The 10,432-nt window shown below is 46.1% G+C and overlaps 1 long non-coding RNA gene across 1 annotated transcript in view; it reads right to left on the reverse strand.

The window, feature by feature from the left end:
• Window positions 1-6,702, reverse strand: part of LOC143831133 (uncharacterized) — a 76,372-nt gene extending 69,670 nt beyond the window's left edge. Inside the window, exon 1 of the long non-coding RNA XR_013228742.1 lies at window positions 6,654-6,702. This is a non-coding gene — a long non-coding RNA (uncharacterized LOC143831133). The remainder of the gene's footprint in view (window positions 1-6,653) is intronic.
• Window positions 6,703-10,432: the final 3,730 nt, after the last annotated feature.

Below are 10,432 nucleotides of genomic sequence, written 5' to 3' on the forward strand. Positions count from 1 at the left end.
AGTAAGAGCTTCTGAACAGACATATTTCCCATGCTAACAATTCATACACACTAAAATTCACATCTGGCCTGGGTAACAGGATTATGGAAGTTTTGGCTGGTTGACAGGAAGCTGCTGATTCTCCTGTCATTTCTTTATAGCCTCAGCCAGAAATGTGGCAACTCCACTTATAACTGAAGGCTGATTATGGCTCTGAATCTGGCTAAGGATAAGGCAACTTCAAATGTTCAAGGAGGTAACACGGAATAGGCTGATGAAACTTGATTTGATAGTAATTTTTATAAGGTGGGCTTCCGAATTCCCAGTACAAATGGAGAAGGGTGACCTTAAACTAATTCCAATTAATCTGGTCATGACCTTTTAAATTATACCCCACACAGCCATTAATCATATGTGTAATGATACTCTTACAGTTCTCGTGGCAATCAACTTGCAGTCGACTTATGGTAACAACTTTCTGGGTGGTTTCCAAGTACTATCCAGGGCTGACCCTGCTTAGCTTCTGAGATCTGATGAGACGGGGCTTGCCTGGTCTGCCCAGGGCTGGACAGCAGTTCTATTGCACGGCTGGCAGATAGTGCCCAAGAAAACTTTGCAGAGTGCCTATGCAGGACTTCCACAGACCCATCTGACTGTTAAAAAGAAACAGAGCTGGGTGACAGCAACTTATTGGTGGCAGTGATGGTGATAATTTCTACCAAATTGAAGCCTGGTAGCCCCTAACTCCAAATCCCCAGATGACCTCTCACAGAATCATAGAATCATAGAGTTGGAAGGGGCCATACAGGCCATCTAGTCCAACCCCCTGCTCAACGCAGGATCAGCCCAAAGCATCCTAAAGCATCCAAGAAAAGTGTGTATCCAGCCTTTGCTTGAAGACTGCCAGTGAGGGGGAGTTCACCACCTCCTTAGGCAGCCTATTCCACTGCTGAACTACTCTGACTGTGAAAAAAATTTTTCCTGGTATCTAGCCTATATCGTTGTACTTGAAGTTTAAACCCATTACTGCGTGTCCTCTCCTCTGCAGCCAACAGAACCAGCATCCTGCCCTCCTCCAACATAAGGAACATTTTATTTTCATGGAAATTTTAACTCATGACAGTTAAACTGACAGTTTAACTCATGACAGGGGGGGAGAAGGCATCCTTTGGGGCCCACCTCCAATTAGTCGAAGGACCACATGTGGCCCACAGGTTGGGGATCGCTAATCCAAGTGACAACCTTTCAAATACTTAAAGAGGGCTATCATGTCTCCTCTCAACCTCCTTTTCTCCAGGTTGAACATTCCCAAGTCCCTCAACCTATTCATAGGGCTTGGTCCCTTGGCCCCAGATCAACTTCGTCGCTCTCCTCTGTACCCTTTCAATTTTATCTACGTCCTTCTTGAAGTGAGGCCTCCAGAACTGCACACACCAGGTGTGGTCTGACCAGTGCCGTATACAATGGGACTATGACATCTTGTGATTTTGATGTGATGCCCCTGTTGATACAGCCCAAAATGGCACTCGCCTTTTTTACCGCTGCATCACACTGCCTGCTCATGTTTAGTTTACAATCCACAAGTACCCCAAGGTCTCGTTCAAACACAGTGTTACCTAGAAGCGTATCCCCCATCCAGTAGGCATGCTTTTCATTTTTCTGACCCAGATGCAGAACTTTACACTTATCTTTATTAAATTGCATCTTGTTCTCATTTGCCCATTTTTCCATTGTGTTCAGATCTCGTTGAACTCTGTCTCTATCTTCCGGTGTATTTGCCAGTCCTCCCAATTTGGTGTCATCTGCAAACTTGATGAGTAGTCCCTCCACCCCCTCATCTAGATTATTAATATGTTAAAAAGTACTGGGCCGAGCACCGAGCCCTGAGGTACCCCGCTACTCACCTCAGGAATGGGAAGGTGACTGTAAGCCGCTTTGAGCCTCCTTCAGGTAGGGAAAAGCGACATATAAGAACCAACTCTTCTTCTTCTTCTTCTTCTTCTTCTTCTTCTCCAGTCTGATGAAACACCATTGACAACAACTCTGAGTGCGGTTCTCTAACCAATTCCCTATCCACTTAACTATCTGAAAATCCAGATTGCAGTCTTTCAATTTATCCATCAGAACATCATGGGGAACCTTGTCAAAAGCTTTACTAAAATCCAAGTAAATCACATTTACTGAATTTCGACGATCCAGCAAACCTGTTACTTGGTCAAAAAAGGAAACCAGGTTAGTCTGGCAGGACCTGTTGGAGACAAATCCATGCTGACTTCCTTGGATCACCAAATTGTCCTCCAGATGTTTGCAGATCGCTCCCTTTAATATCTGCTCCATTATCTTCCCCACAACAGAGGTCAGACTCACTGGTCTGTAGTTTCCCGGGTCATCCTTCCTCCCTTTTTTGAAGATCGGAATAACGTTTGCTCTCTTCCAGTCCTCCGGGACATCTCCAGTCCTTAAAGAGGTCCCGAAGATGATGGACAAGGGCTGTGCAAGTTCTCTGGAAAGTTCTTTGAGCACTCTCGGGTGCATTTCATCCGGCCCAGGGGATTTGAACTCATCCAGTGCAGCTAAATGCCTCTCAAAAACCTCTCTATCCATGTTAACCTGCCACCCAGACACTATCCTTTGGCTACTGCCATCTCTAGATGTGCCTAAACCCTTTGACCTGTGGGAAAAAACAGATGTAAAATAGGCACTAAGCCTTTCTGCTTTCTCTGCATCTTCCGTTAGAGTTTGTCCATCCGCACCCAACAGTGGGCCTATTGCCTTCTTTACTTTACGTTTGCTCTTCACATAACTGAAAAATCTTTTCTTGTTACAATGGGCTTCCCTGGCCAATCTTAGCTAACTCTCAGCTTTGGCCTTTCTGATGATTGATCTACAGTGCCTAGTAACCTGTAGGTACTCTTCTTTAGAGCTCTGTCCTTCCCTCCATTTCCCTTTTCTTTCTTAGTTCCTCTTGATGTTCTCTGTTCATCCAAATAGGCTTCTTAGAGCTGCAGTGTTTTCGTCTTTCTGGGATAGTCATTGATTGAGCATGCAATAGCTCTTGTTTGAGTAGCGCCCACCCTTCACATGCTCCCTTCCCTTCCAGCATTCTCGTCCATGGTATGACACTCATCATGTCTCTGAGTTTATTAAAGTTTGCCCTACAAAAATCCAACATCCGCGTCTGGCTACAAGCTTCCTTGGCTCCTCCTCTCAAAAGGAATTCTATGAGGACATGGTCACTTCCCCCTAGGGTCCCCACCATGCTTCGGGCGTTAGTATAAAGAGATCTGAATCCTTTTACTTTTGGTTCCCTATGAGCTGGCCTTGCCGGTTGGGCTGCCCCCGATCGTTCTCCTTCCTTACACTCCCTACGTTGATCGTCTCCTTCCCCTTGTGGCTTCAGTTTAAAGCTCTCCTGATGAATCTCCCCAAGTTCCTGCCAAACACATTCTTCCCCAGCTTCGATAAGTGCAGTCCATCAGGTGCTAGTAGGCCTTCCTCAAGAAAGCCTATCCCATGGTCCCAGAAACCAAATCTCTCCTGCCGGCACCAACTACGCAGCCACTGATTCACCTCCATTATCTTCCTCTCCCGACGCATTCCTCTTCCCTTGACAGGCAAGACTGAAGAAAATACTACTTGTGCTCCCATACTACTCCAGCTCCCAGCTTGAGCTTCCTCCCCAGATCTTGATAGTCTTTTTTAATAGGAGCGATGGCATTCAGGGACATGTCATTCGTTCCCACATGGACCATCACAAATGGGTAGCAATCCGTAGATTTCAGGAGTTTGGGCAGCCATTCTGAAACGTCTTTAATTTTTGCCCCTGGCAAGCAAGTTTCATGTAGACAGCATGTAGACAGCATGGGGCACAGGATGGAACCTGAAGAACCTCGTATACCAGCTGTCCCCAACCCCTAGCAGTGCCCCCCAGCGTGCAGCAGGAAGTCAGAGGCGCCGGCGGGAAAGCAAGCAGAGCAGGGGCTCAGGCAGCGATGGCAACGTCCCTCAGCAAAAGACATCCCCCCCCCCGGGCCTCAGTAAAATTGTCAAGTGTTGACCGGTCCCCGGTGATAAAAAGGTTGGTGACTACTGCCATATACCACAGGGCTAAGCAGACGGAATAACGTTTACAGTCCTCCGGACATCTCCAGTCCTTAAAGAGGTCCCAAAGATGATGGACAAGAGTTCTGCAAGTTCTCTGGAAAGTTCTTTGAGCACTCTTGGGTGCATTTCATCCGGCCCAGGGGATTTGAACTCATCCAGTGCAGCTAAATGCCTCTCGAAAACCTCTCTCTCCATGTCAACCTGCCATCCAGACACTATCTCTTGGCTACTGCCATCTCTAGATGTGCCTAAACCCTTTGACCTGTGGGGAAAAAAAACCAGATGTAAATTAGGCGCTGAGCATTTCTGCATCCTCCGTTAGAGCTTATCCCATGGTCCCAGAAACCAAATCCCTAGATTTTGATAGTCTGTTTTAATAGGAGCGATGGTATTCACAGACACGTCATTTGTTCCCACATGGACCATCGCAAATGGGCAGCAATCCGTAGATTTGAGGAGTTTGGGCAGCCGTTCTGAAACGTCTTTAATTTTTGCCCCTGGCAAGCAACACACCTCTTGGGTTAGGGGGTCGGGCCCAGGCACATGGCGATCCATTCCTCTTAGCAAGGAGTCTCCAATTACCAGTACTCTCCTTTTTTTTCCTTCTCAACACCATTTCCTTCTATCCTCGTGGCCTCTTCACTTTGTTTTAGACTTTGTTTTGGGACCTCTTCCCTCGTTGACACTTGGACCTCCTCTGCAAGGGCCTGAAATCTGGAGCTCCAAAGGCCCCAAGAACTGTCTCCCTCTACGCTGTTGAGTCTTTTTCCTGTCTACAGAGGCTCCGTAATGTCAATCCCCTTATCGTCTTCAGGACTGGTTGTATCCTCTTTATTCCGAGTTGCACAGTTCTGGTCTATGAACTCCTTCCCTTTCTTAATTTGGGTCAGAGTAATAATCCTCCTTTCTAAGCCCCTAATCCTTTCCTCCAAAAGTCTTACCAGCTTACACTTGGGGCAGATGTAGTCCATCTTGTCTTCAGGGAGGAAGGCAATCATGTCACACTCACTGCAGATGATGCGATGAGTTTCCTGGAGGTCCATTGTAACTTCTAGGCAGTGCAACTACTAGGGAAATATAATCTACTGATTCTAATTGTTAGGCCAAGAACCCCAGACTAAGAGCCCTTTGTCTCTCGCCCTTCGGCTCGCGCCTCTGGCGAGGAGCAGCCCTTTTTAATCCTCCCAGCAATCACCCAGCAATCACCTCACTCAGCACTACAATAGCGTCACCTGGTCAGCAGCAGCAGCACTCCCCAACAGCTCTCTCCACGTGCTCTCAGTTGTCTGAGCTGTGCCTCTGGCAAGGAGCAGCCCTTTTTAATCCTCCCAGCAATCACCTCAGCACCACAATAGCCTCACCTGGTCAGCAGCAGCAGCAGCACTCCCCAGCAGCTCTCTCATGAGTTCTATTATACATAACAATTATACATAACAATCACATCCTGGCGCAGATACATACACTTCAGCCCACCGATTTCAGTGAGACTGTTTCCGCATTAGCAATATTGTTCAGATTTGCATTTTTGAAGGACCAGCTTTTCTGCCTGTTTATGCTTTAAAATTCGCCTGTCCAGGTGCAGTCCTGAAATGCCATCTGACTTACTGCGTGTTTTGTGAATTCCTGGCTACAGCATCAGTTAAGGCAGAGTCTAATTCGGGGATGCCCAATGCGGATATGCATGCTATTGGGTTTCCTCCCCCTGCACTCACCATTTTGAGTTGTTTGGGCACTCCCTTTTCCTCATTGCCATCTTCTGTCTCCCTTCCTTTCCTCCCCCTTCTTCCCTGTTTTGAAAAATCTGCCTTTTTATTTTAATCGTGCCACAATGCTGTTTCTAAATTTAAAAAAGCAGTCTTGTACAACAACATTATAACCCAGGAGTAAAAAAAAAAAAAATTACATTCAGGACCCTTTGGGGGGGTGGTGGTAAGGGGAGAGGCAATCAAGAGCACAGAATGGTGGGATTCAGTTTTGCAATGAAAACAAAGGTGCAAGAAGGCAGCATTTTGCAAAAAACACATTTTTGAACAGTGGAAGGGAGCAAACCATGATGGGAAGTTGCCTCCATTGGACTTAATGAGGAGAAATATTACGAATTTCAGCCTGGGAAATGAGGGGATGAAAGCCGAAATACGGAAAGGCTACAATCGACTCGCAATATCCAAACAAAATCCAAAGGGAGGTTAAAACAATGTCTCCTAATGTAGAAATGGTCTGGGAGTTGTGTCCACTGGATGGTGGTATTTGTTCTATCACCCTATATATGGTGATAGTTTGGTGTAGTGGTTGGGAGTGCGGACTTCTAATCTGGCATGCCAGGTACGATTCTGCGCTCCCCCACATGCAGCCAGCTGGGTGACCTTGGGCTCGCCACGGCACTGATAAAACTGTCCTGACCGGGCAGTGATATCAGCGCTCTCTCAGCCTCACCCACCCCACAGGGTGTCTGTTGTGGGGAGAGGAATGGGAAGGCGACTGTAAGCCGCTTTGAGCCTCCTTCGAGTAGGGAAAAGCGGCATATAAGAACCAACTCTTCTTCTTTTATATGACTTACAGGAACAGGATACCTGGCAAGATATTTCGCTGCAGAGGCACATTTCCCAGCTTTCTGTCTCATCTGGCTTTTCTTGACATGTTGACTTGTCCAGAGACCTATGTGTGTTGGAAAGGTGATCAACAAATTTGCAGTCAGATGCCGCTTACCCCACTGCTTGCTGTTTTTAATTTCCTTATAATATTCATATACTCTCTGCCTGACACGCAAGGCAATGTACAAATTTAGAAGAAGAGCTGTTTTTTTAATACCCTGTTTTTTACTCCCCCAAAGAAGTCCCAAAGTGGCTTACAAACATCTTTCCCTTCTTCTCCCCACAACAGACAACTTGTGAGATAGGTGGGGCTAAGAGAGCTCTAAGAGAACTGCTCTGTGAAAACAGCTATGAGAGAACTTTGACTACCTTAAGGTCACTTATATGGCTACATGTACAGGAGTGGGAAATCAAACCCGGTTCTCCATATTAGAGTTCACTGCTCTTTAACCACTACACCACACTGGTTTGTGATTTTGTGACAAACAAGACAAAAATAATGTAATAGCCAGAACATACATGCACAAAGTTCTGTGGGATTTTGCACAAAACCATTAAAGTCAAGGTGGTCATTATAAGAATTCCATAGACACTTTAAAATATTCCTGTAATTAAAAAAAAATCTTTAGGGGTAACCTTTTATAGATTGAAACATTTTCTGCTTATGTTTCTGACTCAAAGCAGATTCTTCCAGAATATGCCACCTATGATATGAGTTACTCTGATTCTATCATTAGAGGGCTCATTGAGTAGGCTGTGGGTATAAAACTCAAAAAGGAGAATCAGCTATGGCATGGTATTGGGCAGACTTTCTCATGAAACCCTGGAGTTTCTTGATGGCCCTGGAAGGGTTTCCTGAATGGGTGAGCAGTAATTATTTTAATATATTTTTAAAATTTGTTAAACATTTATCAGGTGATGTGACCGTATATGATCATGTTGACCTGTCCCCCCACCCTCCTGAAATGGTCAGTGATGTATCTGGAGGGGATGAAGAAGAAGAAGAAGAAGAGTTGGTTCTTATATGCCGCTTTTCCCTACCCGAAGGAGGCTCAAAGCGGCTTACAGTTGCCTTCCCTTTCCTCTCCCCACAACAGACACCCTGTGGGGTGGGTGAGGCTGAGAGAGCCCTGATATCACTGCCCGGTCAGAACAGTTTTATCAGTGCCGTGGCGAGCCCAAGGTCACCCAGCTGGCTGCATGTGGGGGAGCGCAGAATCGAACCCGGCATGCCAGATTAGAAGTCCGCACTCCTAACCACTACACCAAACTGGCCACTACACCAAACTGGATGGGGATGGGCCCTGGGTTGACATTAACACAGCTATGCTTCTGCATGATTGTGACACTTCTGGGGTTACTTGAAGCCCGAAGAATGTTTCAGGAGTTTCTCAATGGTAAAACAGTTGAAAAAGGCTGGTATGTAGGGTCCAGGATGTCTTTTTAGCTCCTGCTCTTCTTTCCAGCCTACATGTGGCAGAGCCACTGTAGTAGTAGTAAAGCAGGGTGAGGAAGCAAAAAGGAGGGCGAAGGCTATGGCTGGTTGTATAACATCTAGGGGGTGTGGCAGGGAGATATGGTCAGCTGACATCACTTCCAGGGATCCTTGAAGCCTGAAAATTTATTTCAGGGGCTCCCCTACAGTCAAAAGGTTGAAAAAGGCTGTTCTGTAGTTTCAGGAATAAGAAAGAGCATAAACACCAAGGCATCGAAGACAATGGGAAAGATAAATGCAACATTTCATCCAGCCAAGTGAACCAGTCATGAGTTCCACAGAGTTCAATGTGAGAATAGATGTTTAACTGTCCCAATGAAATCAAGACCACCTCAAAATATTGAACTTGTCTAGTCCATGGCTTATTGATTTAGAAAGTACCCATATTCTATATGTTAAGTAGAATCATAATTTAGTACTTCCTCTTATTTTTGCATAATTTGTGAGCTATATACTTCTGGTACCTCTCGATTAGCTGCAGCTCTCTGTAACACCTGACCACAGGGTGTTTATGTGTAATAGAAAGACTCTGGCATGACCCATTCCTAGGTTTAAGTTTTTTCAGGCAGCCTTAATTGCTGCATCTTCAGTGAGCACTGATGGAGTTTTCTTTCTCCATGTTAATTCTGTTGCCCATCTTTTGCCAAAAGTGCTGTCCAGTTGAGTCTTTGTAAAATTGCCTGATTGAAACAGGTGAAGATTAGTGTGCCTGTCTGAGAGGAAGCAATATATGATAAGTTTTTATGTTGTACCTTCTCAAATATATGCTCTTTGGTCTATTTATAACAACCATGACAGTGGCTTTTATATTCCCAGTGTCATGATGGTCAGTTCATAGTCTGAGGAAGAGTGCTTGCACTCGAAAGCGCACGCCTTAAATAAATCTTTGTTGGTCTTAAAGGTGCTACTGGACTCTGATTTTATTGTGCTACTTCAGACCAACACGACTACCCATTTGAATCTGTTCTATTTATGAACATTCTTGTTTTGCAATGCCAGCCTCTGATGATGAAAGAAGTAGTGTGAAAAGATCAAGGGCAAACCAAATCCATGGCTACCTTTTTGAAAATCCTTCTATCTCCCTAGGATGGTAAGAGCCACGTAGAATATTTCATTGGAAGTATCTTTAGGGCTGGATTGCCGCTTTAGTGCAAGAAGCTATGCTGAGAGCCAGCATGGAGTAGTGGTTAAAAAAGGCAGACTCTGATCTGGAGAGCTGGGCTTGATTCCCCATTCCTCCACATGCAGCCAGCTGGGTGACCTTGGACTAGTCACAGTCCTGTTAGAGCTGGTCTCACAGATCAGTTCTGTCATTGCTTCTGTCTGTTGTGGGGGGAGAAAGGGAAGGCAATTGTAAACTTGATTTTATACTCCTTCGGGTATAAAAACCAACTTATTCTTCATAACACTCCATTCACAGTGCTGCACAGAAGCATTTGATTGAATAGTACCTTGCTTTGCTTTCAGGTATTCTGACTCCCCGCCAAGATAGTTCTGCTTGTGGACAGAGAATCCGCTCTCGCCCACAAGATTAGAAGAACCAAAATAGGCCACTGCCATTTAATCCAAACTCTACTTTCCTGGGGGAGAACTGTCAGATTTAATTAAAAGGACCCCTTTGAGGATTAGCATTTTTAAATATATATCTCGAGAGATTAGTATAATTAGTAGATGCAAAAGCTTGACGCACAAGTGCCCGCACAGATGCCGAGGGTTTGTTTACTCGGAGAGCCCACTTGCTTCCCGGCCAAGAAAGGCTTCCAATTTGCAAGTTCATTCTGAATTTGGGTTCGGATGGGCCACGGCGATGGATAAGTGGATGCTGGGTTCAGCACTATGGAAAACGAACAAAAAACGTTGGTCTGGGCAACCGTGCAGAACCGAGTCTGCAAACTGCGATGCTAAACATGCTTCCAAGGCAACGGGACAAAACAAAATTAGCTCGAACAGCCAAGTAGAGAGGTGCGAAGTATCCCTTTGCGTCGGTCCACTTACTCCAAAGTAGCCCCTCCGGGATGGGCTTTTCCGGGGCAAAAGCGTTCCCTCGAGGCGCAGCTAACCTGCAAAGCGCCCGCGTCTTGCTGCCCGGCCTTCCCGGCCTTCTCGCCCTCTGCGCGTGCACAGCCCCCTATGGCCCCCTGCCAGCGTCCTGCCCTCCCTTCAAGTCCCCCAAACCGGGGGGAGGGCACGCATGACGCTGCTCCAGCAGCCGCGGAGATTGGAGGCAGCCGTGGGAGGGGGCGGGCAGGCATTAATCTTTTCA

The sequence above is a fragment of the Paroedura picta genome, chromosome 3 (assembly GCF_049243985.1).
Source record: "Paroedura picta isolate Pp20150507F chromosome 3, Ppicta_v3.0, whole genome shotgun sequence".
NCBI classification, from domain to species: Eukaryota; Metazoa; Chordata; class Lepidosauria; order Squamata; family Gekkonidae; genus Paroedura; species Paroedura picta.